The sequence below is a fragment of the Phacochoerus africanus genome, chromosome 10 (genome assembly GCF_016906955.1).
Source record: "Phacochoerus africanus isolate WHEZ1 chromosome 10, ROS_Pafr_v1, whole genome shotgun sequence".
NCBI classification, from domain to species: domain Eukaryota; kingdom Metazoa; phylum Chordata; class Mammalia; order Artiodactyla; family Suidae; genus Phacochoerus; species Phacochoerus africanus.
The window spans coordinates 38,906,079-38,921,725 of record NC_062553.1 but is presented as its reverse complement, the minus strand read 5'-3'; the positions used below and the strand labels follow the sequence as shown (position 1 = coordinate 38,921,725).

The 15,647-nt window shown below is 44.8% G+C and overlaps 1 long non-coding RNA gene across 2 annotated transcripts in view; it reads left to right on the top strand.

Moving 5' to 3' along the window:
* LOC125138001 (uncharacterized) overlaps positions 1–15,647 on the top strand; it is a 33,944-nt gene that overhangs the window by 14,985 nt on the left and 3,312 nt on the right. Inside the window, exon 4 of one of the 2 annotated variants that reach the window (XR_007137561.1) lies at positions 5,631–6,119. The exons of the other annotated variant lie outside the window; for it this stretch is intronic. This is a non-coding gene — a long non-coding RNA (uncharacterized LOC125138001). Of the gene's footprint in view, positions 1–5,630; positions 6,120–15,647 lie in introns of those variants that run through there. 2 annotated transcript variants of the gene reach the window in all.

The window sequence follows — 15,647 nt, the reverse complement described above, 5'->3', positions numbered from 1 at the left end:
CTAGACACATGAATAATGAGTTGTAGATAAACTAAGTGGGAGGGAAGAGATTTCCAGACACAGCCCCTGCAGTCAGTGAGGGGGAGGGAGGGGCATGCCTGCAGCATGTGGAAGTTCCCAGGGCAGGGATGGAACCCATGCCACAGCAGCAATCCAAGTCACTGCAGTGACAATACCAGATCCTTCACCCGCGGCACGACAAGAGAATGCTGCAGCGACCTTGTGTTGATGACTATTGAGCCCCTGGTCCCAATCATTTCGGAAGCCTGGCAGAGGATTGTTTTCATGGCAACACATGACCCCTTTGTAATTCACATTCGGTTTCTGTCACTTGCTACTAGGATAGTCCTGGCTCAGAGCAAAGCTGGTCCAGCTCTTCTCCTCCCATGGCCAGTGGGCCTCCCCACTCCGCTGTCCCCATCCTCCTGTGTAAGGAACCTCTACGCTCTTGGAGTTCCCGCCATGGCTCAGTGGTTAACGAATCCAACTAGGAACAATGAGGTTGCAGGTTTGATCCCTAGACTTGCCCAGTGGGTTAAGGATCCAGCATTGCCGTGAGCTGTGGTGTAGGTTGCAGATGTGGCTCAGATCCCACGTTGCTGTGGCTCTGGCCTGGGCTGGTGGCTACAGCTCCAATTCGACCCCTAGCCTGGGAACCTCCATATGCCACGGGAGCAGCCCAAGAAATGGCAAAAAGATAAAAATAAGAAAATAAAAAGAAAAGGAACCTCTACTCTGCATGGCAGCCTCTCCTTCAGAGTGGGAGCCTTGTCTTGGCGGACCCAACCCTGTCTCCAACACGTAACAGAAACTCAGTAAACATTTCATCCAGCAAGAGTTGATTAACTCTGTGCTGGTGATCGTTGTGGCCACCAAGACTGAAAGAAGTGCTGAGATATTAGAGGACAGAGTGGCTTTTCTTACTTTTTTCATTACCCATCAAGTTCATCCATGGTTTCTACTGACCCTGAGCGTATGCAGTCTCCAGTTTATACTTATGTTAATAGATAGGTTTGATTTGTTTAGCATCTGGCTGTGGATAGCCAGTGGGATTTATTTCATAAGGAGGAGTCGGAAGTTTTTATTTTGTCTCTGTGTGCTGAGTACTGGTGGGCCATCTTCAAGCTGAGGCATCTTCCAGATCTGACAGTCTACAGCTGAATGTTCAAGATGGTTTTTACTCTGTGGTTAATATCTGCCAGGACCCTAAAATATGAAAGTCCCCTACTACTCTTGTATTACTGTTAGTTTCTCTGTTCATGCCTCTTAATATTTGCTTTATATGTTTAGATGCTCCTATTAGGTGCATGCATGTTTATGAATATTATATTCTCTTCTTATACTGACCCCTTTATCAATATGCAGTGCTGGTCTTTGTCTTTTGTTACAGACTTTGTTTTAAAATCAGTTTATCTGATGTGAGTATTGCTACCTCAGCTTTCTTTTAATTTCTGTTTGCATGGATTATCTTTCCATCCACTTTCAGTCTCTCTGTGTCTTTAGCTCTGAAGTTCCTTGTTGGCAACATATAAATGAGTATTATTGTTTGATAAGTTTTTTTAAGTTGATACTAGTTTTTTAAGTTGTTGAGTCACTGCCTTTACTGTAAATTTGCCTTTGCCAGTGAGATTTTTTTTTCCTTCGTATATTTTCTATTTATTTATTTTGCTTTTTAGGGCCACAGGTTCCCAAGCTAGGGGTTGTGTTGGAGCTATAGCTGTCAAGCCTACACCACAGCCACAGCAAAGTGGGATCTAAGCCACATCTGTGACCTACACCACAGCTAATGGCAATGCCAGATCTCCAACCCACTGAGCAAGGACAGAGATCAGACCTGCATCCTCATGGGTACTAGTCGGATTCATTTCCACTGTCCCACAACAGGAACTCTTCATGTATGTTATTTCTTGTATTGGCCTTTCTTTTTTTTTTTTTTTCCACTTAAAGATAGCTCTTTAACCTTTCTTGTAAGGCCACTTTAGTGGTGATGAATGCTTTTAGTGTTTTCTTGTTTAGAATACTCTATCTCTCCTTCAGTTCTGAATGATAACCTTCTTGGGTGGAGTATCCTTGATTATAGGTTTTTTCTTTTCAGCACTTCAAATATATTGTCCTTTCTGGTTTGCACAGTTTCTGCTGAAAAATCAACTGACAGCTTTATGGGGGTTCCCTTGTATGTGACTCTTTGCTTTTCTCTTGATGCCTTAAAATCCTCCCTTTAGCTTTTGCCATTTAGTTATGATGTGTTCTGGTGTGGAACTCGCTGGGTTCATCTTGTTTGGGACTCTCTGTGCTTCCTGGACCTGGATATCTGTTTCCTTTCCCAGGTTTGGCAAGTTTTCAGTCATTATCTCATCAAATATTTTTTCTGCTCCCCATGCCACTTTCTGGTACCCCTATATTGTGAAAGTTAGTATGTTTGAAGTGGCCCTAGAGGTCCTTTAAACTATCCTTGTTTTCCTAAATTCTTTGTTCTGTTCTGGGTGATTTCCACCATTCTGTCTTCCAGGTTGTATTTCCTAGTCTGTTGTTGATTCCCACTAGGGCATCTTCCACTTCTGTTATGGCGTTCTTCGGTTCTGATTGGTTCTTTCTTATGTTTTGTAATGCTTTGTTGAAGTTCTCACTGTGTTCCTCCATGAGTTTGGTGAGCATTTTTATAACCATTGCTTTCAACTCTTTATACAGTAAATTCCTTATCTCCATTTCATTAGGGGTTTTCCTCTGGTTTTATCAGTTCTTTTGTTTGAAATGTATTCCTCTGTCTTTTCACTTTGTTTGATTTTCTTTCTTTGTCTCTAGGAATTAGGCAAAACAGTTCCCTCTCCCAGTCTTGAAGGCATGTCCTTGTGTAGGAGTGTCCCTCTGCAGATTGCAGGTACCTGGTGGCTCTGACAGGAGGAGGGCTGGAGCTGAAGTGGGCACAGGCTGAAGCTTCACCTGGGGCATGTTGGGGGTCACCTGCGATGGTGAGTGGGATGTAGCCAGAGCTTGGTGCTGACCAGTGCTTCTCCTGGGCCCACTGAGAGCCACCACCTTGGTGGGAGTGCTAGAGATGGAGCTTGATGCAGGCTGAGGGTGTGCTGTGCTAGTCCTGGCAGGCCAGCTAGGATGCCAGGCACTTTCCAATCTACGACTCCTGGGCTGGGACTCAGAGCAAGTGAGTTTGTGTGAATACCCTTAAAGTGTGGAGTGAGAGTTTCCTACCAGCCCCTGACTCCCAGTCAGAGACCTCTATTGGTTTTCAAAACCCATTAAGGGGACTCATATTCCTGGTGCTGGTCCCTACAGCTGGGGTGCCCAATGTGCTGCTGAACCCCTCGCTCCTTAGGGAGGACTCCTGAGTTGGTGATAGCCCCTTGTGCTTTGGGGTCACTTGCCAGGGCTGTGAGTTCTGGCTTAATCCTCTCTCTGCCCCTCCTAACTGTTTCAATGTGGCTTTCTTCTTCTTTTTTTCTTTTTAGGGCCACACCTGAGGCATATGGAAGTTCTCAGACTAGGGGTTGAATCAGAGCTACAGCTGCCATCCTACATCACAGCTTATGGCAACACCAGATCCTTAACCCATGGAGGAGGCCAATGATCAGACCCACATCCTCATGGATACTAGTCAGTTTTTGTTATTGCTGAGCCACAGTGGGAACTCCATGGTTTTCTTCTTTGCATCCTTAATTGTAGAAGAGCTGTCCTGCTAGACTTTTTTTTTTTTTTTTTGACTTTTTGACTTTTTCTAGAGCTGCACCCATGGCATATGGAGGTTCCCAGGCTAGGGGTCTAGGTGGAGCTGCAGCCGCCAGCCTACGCCACAGCCATAGCAATGTGGGATCTGAGCCGCATCTGCGACCTACACCACAGCTCACAGCAACACCGGATCCTTAACCCACTGAGCATGACTAGGGATCGAACCTGCAACCTCATGGTTCCTAGATTCGTTAACCACTGTGCCATGACAGGAACTCCAGTCCTGCTAGTCTTTAGGTCATTCTCAGAGAGAATGGTTTTTTTATATGTGGCTGTAGCTTTGGTGTGTCTGTGGGAGGACGTGAGCTCAGGGTCTTCCTACGCTGCCATCTCCATCTGGGCATCTTCCTCTTGAGGCACATTGATCATGATACATTCGTTGGAAGCTTGTTCTATACCTTGGGAACAGAGCACAGGAGCAGTTATTTCAGAACTTACAGTACCGAAGCGACAACTTGCAATGCCATAGTCCTAAATAATTTGAAACCTCTCTGTATCCTTGACAAGGGCTGGGATTTCTGAAATGTCACCTGAGTGTCTCTTGATGTGGATTTAGTTTCCTTCAGCCTATTCAGGATTTGAAGGACATGTTCAATCAGAAGATCCCACCTTTTCTCAGCCCTGGATAATTTTCTCTATTATTTATCTGATTCCCCACCCCCCCATTCTCTTTATTATTCACTTTTACACAAATGCATAAATTTGTAGATCTCTCCACCATGTGTCTTGACTTTTTTCCCTTATTAGTTCTCTCTAACCATTTCCACTGAATCATGAGGAAACCTCCTGGCTTAATCTTCCTGCTCACTAATTCAGCCTTAACCTGTGTTCTATTTAATAACCCATTACTGAAGGGTTTTCTCCTCTTGTTTTATGGCTATTATATCTTCTCAAATCTCCCTGAGTCAGGTTCTGACATGGGGTTATGGACTGAATGTTTATGTCCTCTAAATTCATATGTTGAAGCCCCAGCCCCCAATCCCCAGTGTCATGGTATTTGGAGGCAGGGCCTTTGGAAGGTAATTAGATTTAGATGAGGTCATGAGGGCGGAGCCTTCTTGATGGGATCACTGTCCTCTTAGCCTTATGAGGATACAGTGAAAAGTCAGCCATCTGCAAGCCAGGCAAAGGACCCTCAGCAGGAACTGAATCTGCCAGCATCTCGATACTTGATTTCCAGCCCCCAGAACTGTAAGAAATAAATGTCTGTTGCTTAATTAAGCTCCCCCACACTCTGGTATTTTGTTATGGTAGCTTGAGCAGACTAAGACCAGAAGTAAAGACCTCACTGCATTTCCTCCTGAAGCCTCCTCAGTGCATCACTGCATGCCACAGTCATTTTTACGACACATCAACCCAGACCCTCTTTCATCATCACACTCAAAGGTAAGTCTCAAGGCCAGTGCCCCGATAGCTTAGTATGGCAAATCTCCAGCTCCTTCTCCTTGGGTCTTTCCTCTGTGACCCTCTACACATACTCTCGCCATCCTAGTCCAGGAAGACTGCCTTAGCTTTCACTTCCCATTCTAGCCACAGAAAGGAGAAGAGCATCCTGCCCCTTCAAGGACACTGGCCCTGGAGTTCCCGTCATGGCTCAGCAGTAATGAACCCAACTAGGATCCATGAGGATGCGGGTTCGATCCCTGGCCTCGCTCAGTGAGTTAAGGATCCAGCATTGCCATGAGCTGTGGTGTAGGTCGCAGATGCGGCTCAGATCTGGTGTTGCTGGGGCTGTGGTGTAGGCCGGCATCTGGAGCTCCGATTCAACTCCTAGCCTGGGAATGTTTATGTCCCACAGGTGTGGCCCTAAAAAGACAGAGAAAAAAAAAAAAAAAAGTACACTGCCTGTAAGTCTCACATGCTACTTTCTCTTATATCCTATTGTCAAGGACTTGGACCCATGATCATCCCCAGCCACAAGAGAAGTTGGGAAATGTAGCCATTCTTCCCTGGATGCCCAAGTGGCAAGCTAAAACTTGGAGGTTCTTACAGAGAATGGAGGAAAAGAAATATCAGGAGACAACTAGCAGGCTCCGCTACCCTGGTGTGACTCAGTTGTGATTTGGTTCACCAGGAAATCTATTACGAATAAAGTACTCAGATTATTCATGAATTATTTCTATAACAGAAGTAGATCCAAGGTCATCTCTGTGTTAATACTTATTCTCTCTCCCCCACTTTTTTTTACATTTTCTTGAGAGGTAGTGTTAAATTCAACAATAGGGATGAGTAAAACACAGTCTTTTATCAATGCCTTGGTCTGCTGTGAATCACTGCTGCTAATAGTTGTGGCCTGTTTTAGTCCTTGCCAACCTTTGTGGTTTTGTGAAATATGAATATATAAATGAGAAAGTGTCATGCATTTATTTTAATGGAAATTATCTTGGCGCTCGTGAAGGAAAAAAAGTTAAGAAATCGCACACCATATGAGCTCTAAAGTGCTAATCCGTTCTAGAGCACCTGCCATTCAGAGTATATAAATCCTCCTGTGCCTGAGCCACTTGCAAAGGAATCACCTGGAAACCTTGTGAACAATACAGATTCCTAGGCCCACCTCAGACCAACAGAATAAAGATCTCTGGGGGTGAGGCCCAGAAATGTGCCACCTGCAAAATCTCTCCAGGCTATTCTTCGGACCCCTAAAGGTTAGGCGCATATCCCAAGTCTCTTAGAGAAAAGCTTTGGCTAATATCTTTTGGCATCGCCCATGAACTAACTCAGCCTGGTCCGGCTGCCAGGCTGAAGCATGTACAGCTTGGGTCAGAGGCTATTGCTCTAGAGGCTAATCAGTCAGGGGTCTTACGAGCTGTTCTTCACAATAGTAAGATGTTGAACTGTTATGGTCTGCAGGGTCACCAACGCTGCTCTTCTTTGCAGCTTGGAGTTTCAGTGGAAATTTACTTGCAACTCTTAGAAGAGGTAAATGAGTTGAATAAACTTAATTGTTGCCCTCTCCATCTCTCTGTATGGGCAAGGTGTCACGAAGTGTAATATACAAAGTTATAGTCTATAGACTGAAAGAGTTTTTTTTTTTCCGCTTCTGTACATATACATTTGGGGACCAACAGATCTACCCTTAGCAGGCAAAAGAACTTACGCTGCTGATGCTGTGGCATCCACAGCCATATGGGAAGAGAGGAACCAAGCATCTATTTTGTGCTCGTAGTTGACTATAGTGCTTCTGCTCTACACAGACTCACTGAACAGTCCTATGGGAAAATAATGTTTCACTTTATTCTCATTTTCCAGAGTGACTAAGTAACTCGTTTAAGTTCACCCAGGAAGGAGGTCTCATGTAGTACAGTGAGTTAAGGATCCAGCGTTGTCACAGTGTGGGTTTGACCCTTGGCCCCGGGAATTTCTATATGCTATGGGTGTGGCAAAAAAAAAAAAACTCACCCAGGAAGTAAAAGCCTAAATGGCCCTTCCTAGCCCAGGGTTAATTAGCAAAATAGAAAAAAAGGAAAAGAAGAATACCTAGTTTCTGAGTCAGCAGGGTTCCCTCAGAGCATCATCTCCCAACATTTTTGTTTGAGCATCCCATCAGTAAAAACGTCTGAGTGCATCTCCCATCTGTGTCTATTTATTTATAAATGTGTACATTAGTAACCAGTTTGGGAATTCCCATTGTGGCTTAGTGGTTAACGAATCCGACTAGGAACCATGAAGTTGTGGGTTCGATCCCTGCCCTTGCTCAGTGGGTTAAGGATCCGGCGTTGCCATGAGCTGTAGTGTAGGTTGCAGACGTGGCTCAGATCTGGTGTTGCTGTGGCTGTGGTGTAGGCCGGCAGCTACAGCTCCGATTAGACGCCTAGCCTGGGAACCTCAATATGCTGTGGGTGCGGCCCTAGAAAAGGCAAAAAGACAAACAAACAAACAAAAACCAGTTTATTCTTCAAACTTTCTTGGGAATCAGAATCACCTAGAGAGCTTGTTGAAGCACAGCTCATTGGATCCCACCCCCAGAGCAGCAGAGATGCCATAGGTGTGAGATGCATCCTGTGGATTTGCATGTCTAACAGGTTCCTAGGTGACACATACTATCTGTGATGGCCCTCGCTGCAGTAGCATTGCTAAAACATAACCCCATAACACTAAAATACTATGGCATAAAAATAGTCATTCTAATTAATCTTTTTCCTGCACCCAAGGAGCAAAAGATCCCATTTTGGAAACTACTGCACGAAATTGAGCTGCAGTGGCTTTCCTTGCCAGAGAGGCCAGCTTGGTGGCAGGCACTTCACACATCACAGAAATTTCCCAAGCCTCAGACATTGCGAGTTAAAGGAGATAATAAAGGGACGCATCAGGTGGGCACAGCTCCCGATCCCACTGATATTCCCTAGCAGTGCCCGAAGCACTCGACCTTTCATTTTCAGCTAAATCTACTCCCACCATCTTTCCTCTGCTGTAATTTTTCCCCTTTGTGATAACAGCTGCCATTGCTTTTAGGTAAGGCAACCCAGCACTCCTGTTGTTCCTTTTATGGAAATCCCAGCCACGGCAAGTATATGTGGTACTTGATCCCACAAAGCAGAAATGTTCTGAGCAAAGATGCTTTGATCGAGCTTTAATTTTGCTGCGACTTTGAAGTCCTGCGCCATGCATATGCAATTGTGTTATTCAGCACGGTTTCGTTCAGAGGCACTTGGAGGGGAATTTTTCCCTGCTTACGTCTGATGGAGATTTACAAGGTGCTTTTGTAGATTTCTTCAATGCTTTTGCTGTTTGGCCAAAAAAAAAAAAAAATAGGGTAGGTTTCTATGCAGTAAATAAAACAAATTCCAGCACTCTTAGAAGAGGAGAAACGAGGTATTTGCAAAGACTTGGTGCATAAATTTAAATATAAAGGATACTATAGCAGTAGGCTACAGTGGGCATAGCAATAGGTTATTAGCAAATATAGCTGTACTAGAAAATAATATATAATTAGTAATATAAAATAATATTAGGTCACATAGCAATAAGCTTCACTGTAATAAAGAGGAATTCACATCGTGGCTCAGTGGTAACAAACCTGACTAGTATCCATGAGGATGTGGGTTCCATCCCTGGCCTCACTCAGTGGGTTACGAATCCAGTGCTGGCAGTTCCCGTCATGGCGCAGTGGTTAACAAATCTGACTAGGAACCATGAGGGTGCAGGTTCGATCCCTGGCCTTGCTCAGTGGGTTAAAGATCCGGCATTGCCGTGAGCTGTGGTGTAGGTTGAAGACGTGGCTCGCATCTGGCCTTGTTGTGGCTGTGGCATAGGCCAGCAGCTACAGCTCTGATTGGACCCCTAGCCTGGGAACCTCCATATGCTGTGAGAGCAGCCCTAGAAAAGGCCAAAAAAAAAAAAGGAATCCAGTGTTGCCGTGAGCTGTGGTGTAGATCGCAGACGAGGCCTGGATCTGGCGTCGCTGTGGCTGTGGTGTAGGCCGGCAGCTGTAGCTCTGATTCAACCCCTAGCCTGGGAACTTCCATGTGCCACAGATCAGGCCCCTAAAAAAGCAAAAAAAGAGGAAAATGTTAGTAGAGCCTTGCTTCACTGGACGAGAAAAGAAGCTTCATTTGAAATTTTGAGAGAAAGGGAAGTGAAAGCATAGCTTATTAGTATAGACAAAGTGCTTTCTACCAGAGAGAACTCCAGGATTTCTTGCGACCAAATCTGAGCAATAGAGCAAATGCCATGTACTGGGCAGTGCTTTTCAAAAAACCCGTTTGTGCTGTACAGGAAAACGGCTGGGGAGCATAATCTGGCTCTTGTTGAGTAATGTCTCGATTTAAAGCCAGATTCCAAAGGACCAATTCTCATTGGTCAAAGAAACAGCTCCTACTTATTTCCTCACCCCACCGCTATTTATTTCCTACTTCCCAGCCCCCACTAATCTCAGATACACAGTCCTTCTTCCATGGGTCAAGCATCTTGGTTGCTCAGAACTCAAGGTGATGGAACCAACAGCCTACGCTAGGAGGCAGCATCTGAGGCTACTGCAATTATCCCGACCCCCCATTCTTACAAGACGTCTTCCACCTATTCCCTCTTAGCCCTCACCTCCTTCCTGCCTCAGGAAGGAAATCGGGCAAATGGCACGTGTACCATCAGAAACACAGACACTTAAGGGCTCGTCTGGGGCCTCAGGGGTCCCGAATTCCATATATATATATATATATATATATATATATATATATATAAAACCTCCCAATAACTTTTAAACGCTGAGAAGCAAAAGGGAAAAAAAGAAGCAGTGTTGCATATTATATTCTTCAGAAAATATTTATTTGAGGGGAGTTTCCATCGTGGCTCAGTGGTTAACAAATCCAACTAGGAACCATGAGGTTGCGGGTTCGATCCCTGGCCTTGGTCAGTGGGTTAAGGATCCAGCATTGCCGTGAGCTGTGGCGTAGGTTGCAGACGCGGCTTGGATCCCAAGTTGCTGTGGCTCTGGTGTAGGCTGGCGGCTACAGCTCCGATTAGATCCCTAGTCTGTGAACCTCCATATGCCGTGGGAGCAGCCCTAGAAAAGGCAAAAAGACAAAAAAAAAAAAAGAAAGAAAAAATTTATTTGAGCCCAGTGAGGTCTCCAGCAATATAGGTGTACTGGCCTTGGGATCCATAGTTCTGGGCAGTGACCCGCCTTCCCCACTGACTACATGTGCGAGTCAACTTAGTTAACCTGAGTATTAGCTTCCTCATCTAGAAAATGCAAATAACACCTCTTAAAATCTAGCTGTGACAGATGAAAAATGGCCACATACTTTTTGATACATTTCCTATGGAGAGGTGGGATCCTTGTCCCCCATTTTTTTTTTTAAATGGCTGCACCCGGAGTACATAGAAGTTCCCCGGGCCAGGGATTGAATCCAAGCCATAGCTGCAGCAACACCAGATCTTTTAACCCACTGCCCCAATCCCCCAGTAGGATTCCTAACCCACCGTGCCATGGTGGAAACTCCCTGGTGGCCTGTCCTTAAATTTAGCAGCTACTTTGGTGAATAGGATATGGCAGGAGTGACCTTGTTCCAGTTTCTAAGCCTAGGTCTTACTCTTATGGGAGCTTCCATTTTCTTTTTCTTTTTCTTTCTCTTTTTTTTTTTTGTCTTTTTAGGGCCACACCTGTGGCATATGGAGGTTCCCAGACTAGGTATCTAGTCCAAGCTGTAGCTGCCAGCCTATGCCAGAGCCACAGCAACGCAGGATCTGAGCTGCATCTGGGACCTATACCACAGCTCATGGTAACGCCAGATCCTTAACCCACTGATCGAGGCCAGGGATCAAACCCGCAACTTCATGGTTCCCAGTCGGATTCGTTAATCACTGAGCCATGACGGGAACGCCGAAGCTTCCATTTTCTTTCTTCTAGAATATTGGTTTGGGACCCAACTACCCAAAAACACAGAGAAGACAAGCTAAGGAACTCAGATGAGTCCTCTCCAGCCTTCCTCATCAAGCACAGTCACATGAGTAAAGCCAGCTAGGACCCTCTGGTCCAGCCCAGCCACCATCTACATGCCAACCAGTGACCCTGGCAATGCCACAGGGAACAGGAGGATTGCTGAGATCTGCCCAAATTTCTAAACCACTGTAAAGAATTAAGACAGAAACCTCAATTAAAGTCGGGAGACCAGAAGGGGGAGCACTCACGCCCCATGATGAGAGCAGAGCCCACCAGGAAGACAAGGCTCCTTTCCTGGCAAGGATTGAGCCTTGGCCTCCGCTTACCATAGTCCTCCCGTTGCTTTTTCCCCTTTATAGAAGCATCCTCCCTCCCTTGCCCCACGTGGGGACTTGTTTGTGGCTTGTCATGGTTGCACACCCCAAACTGCTGTTCTCTGCTGATCCAGAATATGCCCATCATTGCTGAAGAAATATCTGGCAGTATAATTGTTTTAGGTCAACATCACAAAATCATGAGACATGGTTTATTGTACAATAATAGATAATTAGAATACTATCTAAAAAGATGGCTATGGGAGTTCCCATCATGGCTCAGCGGAAATGAACCTGATTGGCATTCATGAGGACGGGAGTTCAATCCCTCGCCTCGCTCAGTGGGTTAAGGATTCCGCATTGCTATGAGCTGTGGTGTAGGTCACAGACGAGACTCAGATCCCACATTGCTGTGGCTGCAGTGTAGGCTGGCAGCTGTAGCTCTGATTTGACCTCTAGACTGGGAACCTCCATGTGCCGCAGATGCGGCCCTAAAAAAGACAAAAAATAATAAACAAATAAATTAAAGGATGGCTCTGATGGTCAAAATGAAACTGTGGCTACAAAAGGACTTGTATACTGCAAAGCAACATGTTTTGTCAATGTTATACAAAAGAACAGAGATTGTCTCTAAATACAGGTACTTACAATTATTAATTTTTGTGACATCTGCCATTACTGTTTAGGGACGCAAAGTCAATTGCCATCAAATAACAGTGGTAGACGTGAAGAGAAATACATTGAGCTTCTAGTTCTTTACTTTGATGGGGGCCAAGGCTTTGTGAGCAGGAGATCTCCAGCTAAGAAAAGAATATATCATCAGGCTTTAAGTTATTTATTTCATTAAGGAATTTGGGGCAGTGATTTCTTTTCCTATGACTGTATTCATCTTAGAGTATTTTGAAACAATAATCTCAATTAACCAGAATAGTCAAAGAACATTGTACTCTAATTGTCTGAAAATTTCATCAGGGCTTCTCATCGATCTTTCCAAAATGCGGTAAGTTTCTTGTCTTAGTAAGTTGTTCAGGAAATCCAAACTCTTCAAAAAATTGTGAAAAATTAATTTATTTAAAAAGTAGGAGTTCCTGCTGTGGTGCAGTGGGTTAATGCTCTGGCCTTGTCTCTGTGGTGGCGCCAGTTTGATCCCTGGCCCAGCAGTGGGTTAAGGATCTGGCATTCCTGAAACTGCGGCATAGGTTGCAGCTATGGCTCAGATTCGATCCCTGGCCTGGGAACTTGCATATGCCCTGGGTGCGGCCAAAAAAATATAAATTAAAACAATTTTTTAAGTTAATTTAGGAGCTCCCAGGTGACTCAGTGCATTAAGGATCCAGCATTGTTATTGCTGTGGCTCAAGTTGCTGCTGTGACACGGGTTTGATCTCTGGCCCAGAAAGGCGCAGCCAAAACAGAGACGAAACAAAAGTTAATTTATTGAGTGTTTGAAACTTAAAATGCATTTTCCCACTGAAATAATGCTATAAATGATAATAAGATCCCAAGAGTCAGAGGCAACAGCATTCCAAAGGTGCTAGAATACTGCATAATTATACATTTTAAGGTCTATAAAAATTCCTGCAACCAATTCCACGCTGTGATCTTTTTCTTTTAAAGCCTCATAACGTATACTCAACCTGATCAAACCCTTTTCGGTAAGATCTGGGGAGCCCCCAGGCTGTGAGAGCCCAGTAGGATGGCAGATTGACAAGGACAAAGGCTGAGTCCCTGTTCCCTGTGTGTGTCCAGGGCTCCACGCAGTGTTCAGCCCTCAAATGCTGGCTGTCATCCAGAAGCTGCACAGCACAGTGACATGCTTCAGGTCAAAGAGACCTGGCTTTGATTCTGCCCTGCCTCTTGCTTGTGGCAACAGTGGGCAAAGCTCAGCATCTCTAAGCCTCAGTTCTTCAACCATAAAATAAGAAGCAATAGCCTACCACAGGGGAGCATTTTATATAAAGGGTTGGTATCTCGCCTGGCACACAGGGCTCAAAAAGTGGCAGCAATCATGATTACTATTACTGAACCCAGACTTATCCCACATGTACCTCCCAGAGCATCCGCTGCCCAGCAGTTCTGGGGGATGGTGGGGAGCAGAGGAGGGGGTGCAAAGAGAATTTCTATTTCTTTTTATCCTAAAATATTGGAGATAAATTACTTATATTTGACATTTGGATTAAGAGTAGTACATGTCAGAGTTCCCATCGTGGCGCAGTGGTTAATGAAACCGACTAGGAACCATGAGGTTGCAGGTTCGATCCCTGGCCTCGCTCAGTGGGTTAAGGATCTGGTGTTGCTGTGAGCTGTGCTGTAGGTTGCAGACGCAGCTCAGATCCCACGTTGCTGTGGCTGTGGTGTAGGCCGGCAGCTACAGCTCCGATTAGACCCCTAGCCTGGGAACCTCCATGTGCCACGGGAGTGGTCCAAGAAAAGGCAAAAAGATGGGGGGAAAAAAAAGTAGTACATGTCTGTCTCAATAAATAAATATATTGAGAGTGCATGCTCCTTTTTTGGCATGCGGAAGTTCCCAGGGCAGAGATCAAACCCACACCACAGCAGCGACCCAAGCCACTGCCGTGATAACGTCAGATACTTTACCTGCTGAGCCACGAGCCACACAGGAGCTCCTGGAGCACCAGTCTTTATGGTATAGAAGCATAGACAGTCTATCAGAGCCTCGTGATATGCCCTGGAAATGTTTCCTCCCCAAGTTTTTATAAGAGGCAATATCATGTGGAACATAGACTGCTAGACCAAGGAGTCAGGAAAACTGTGTTCTTGTTTTCTCTTGTTTAGCTACGTCTTTGTGTAGGCACCTAGCTTCAGATTTCAGTTTATTTGGGTTTTTGTGTGTGTGTGTCTTTTTGTCCTTTTTTTGTCCTTTTAGGGCCACACCCTCAGCATATGGAGGTTCCCTGGCTAGGGGTCTAATCAGAGCTATAGCTGCCAGCCTACACCACAGCCACAGCAACTGAGGATCCGAGCCACGTCTGCGACCTACACCACAGCTCACGGCAACGCCAGATCCTTAACCCACTGAGCGAGGCCAGGGATCGAACCCACAACCTTCGTTAACCACTGAGCCACAACGGGAACTCCAGATTTCAATTTATTTTGTGCAAAACAAGAGAGCTGATTTGTGTGATCGCTAGGTTCCCTTCCAGCCCCGTGATCATGAATTTCAGGATTCCGAAAGGGGCTTGAATTCTCTTAGAAATTTCATCTTATGCCTACAAATTGCAGATAAAAATTAAGGTTTATTAAGGGTGTTAATAAACTATTTGTGTTATCACTCACCATTTGAGGGGGTCCCTGTTCTGGGGTTTTCTTTAATGTCTTCACTCGAAATTACTTGACTATGTTACTGCTCCTATAGCTGTTCACATAATGAAGGTAGCGCAAGGCTTTAACTCTTCCAGAACTCCTTGGTACAGATTAAAGTAATCTAACTAAGAGAGAGAAAGAGAGAGTGAGGTTGTAATTTTTAGTACATAAGAAGCTAAGGCGAAAATAATCAGCTGCTTTCCAGATACACTGAAGTCAAAATAACGACCTGACCCACCTGTATGAAATAAGTAAATTCACCGCTCCACAGTAGAGCAGATCAGCCCTTCCTTTTTTTTTTTTTTTTTTTTTTTTGTCTCTTCCATTGTCCTCGAATCCATCTGATTATTTTAAAAGTGTACTAGAATCAGGAGTTCCCATCATGGCACAATGGTAACAAACCCAACTAGTATCCATGAGGATGCAGGTTCAATCCCTGGCCTCACTCCGTGGGTTAAGGATCCAGCATTGCCGTGAGCTGTGGTGGTAGGTTGCAGACATGGCTCGGATCCTGCATTGCTGTGGCTACGGTGTAGGCTGGCAGCTGCAGCTCCAATTCGATCCCTAGCCTGGGAACTTCCTTATGCTGTGGGTGTGGCCCTAAAAAGAAAAAGAAAGTGTTCTAGAATTCTTTTTTTTTTTTTAAGGGCACATCATTCATTTATTGTTTAAAGATCTCAAGACAACATCTGAATTTCTGTAGCACAATTTAAATGTTTTATTCTTTTTGATAAAGCAGAGTATAATAGAAAAAAAGAGTTTCCAGTAATATCTATATCTCTATTCAGAATTAAGTCTTCCACAGATGTTACCTGGAAACAAATGCCTGTTACAATAAGCAAAGCTTCAACCAGAGCTGCTACTTTTCATGCCAGGAAAAAGTTCATCCCT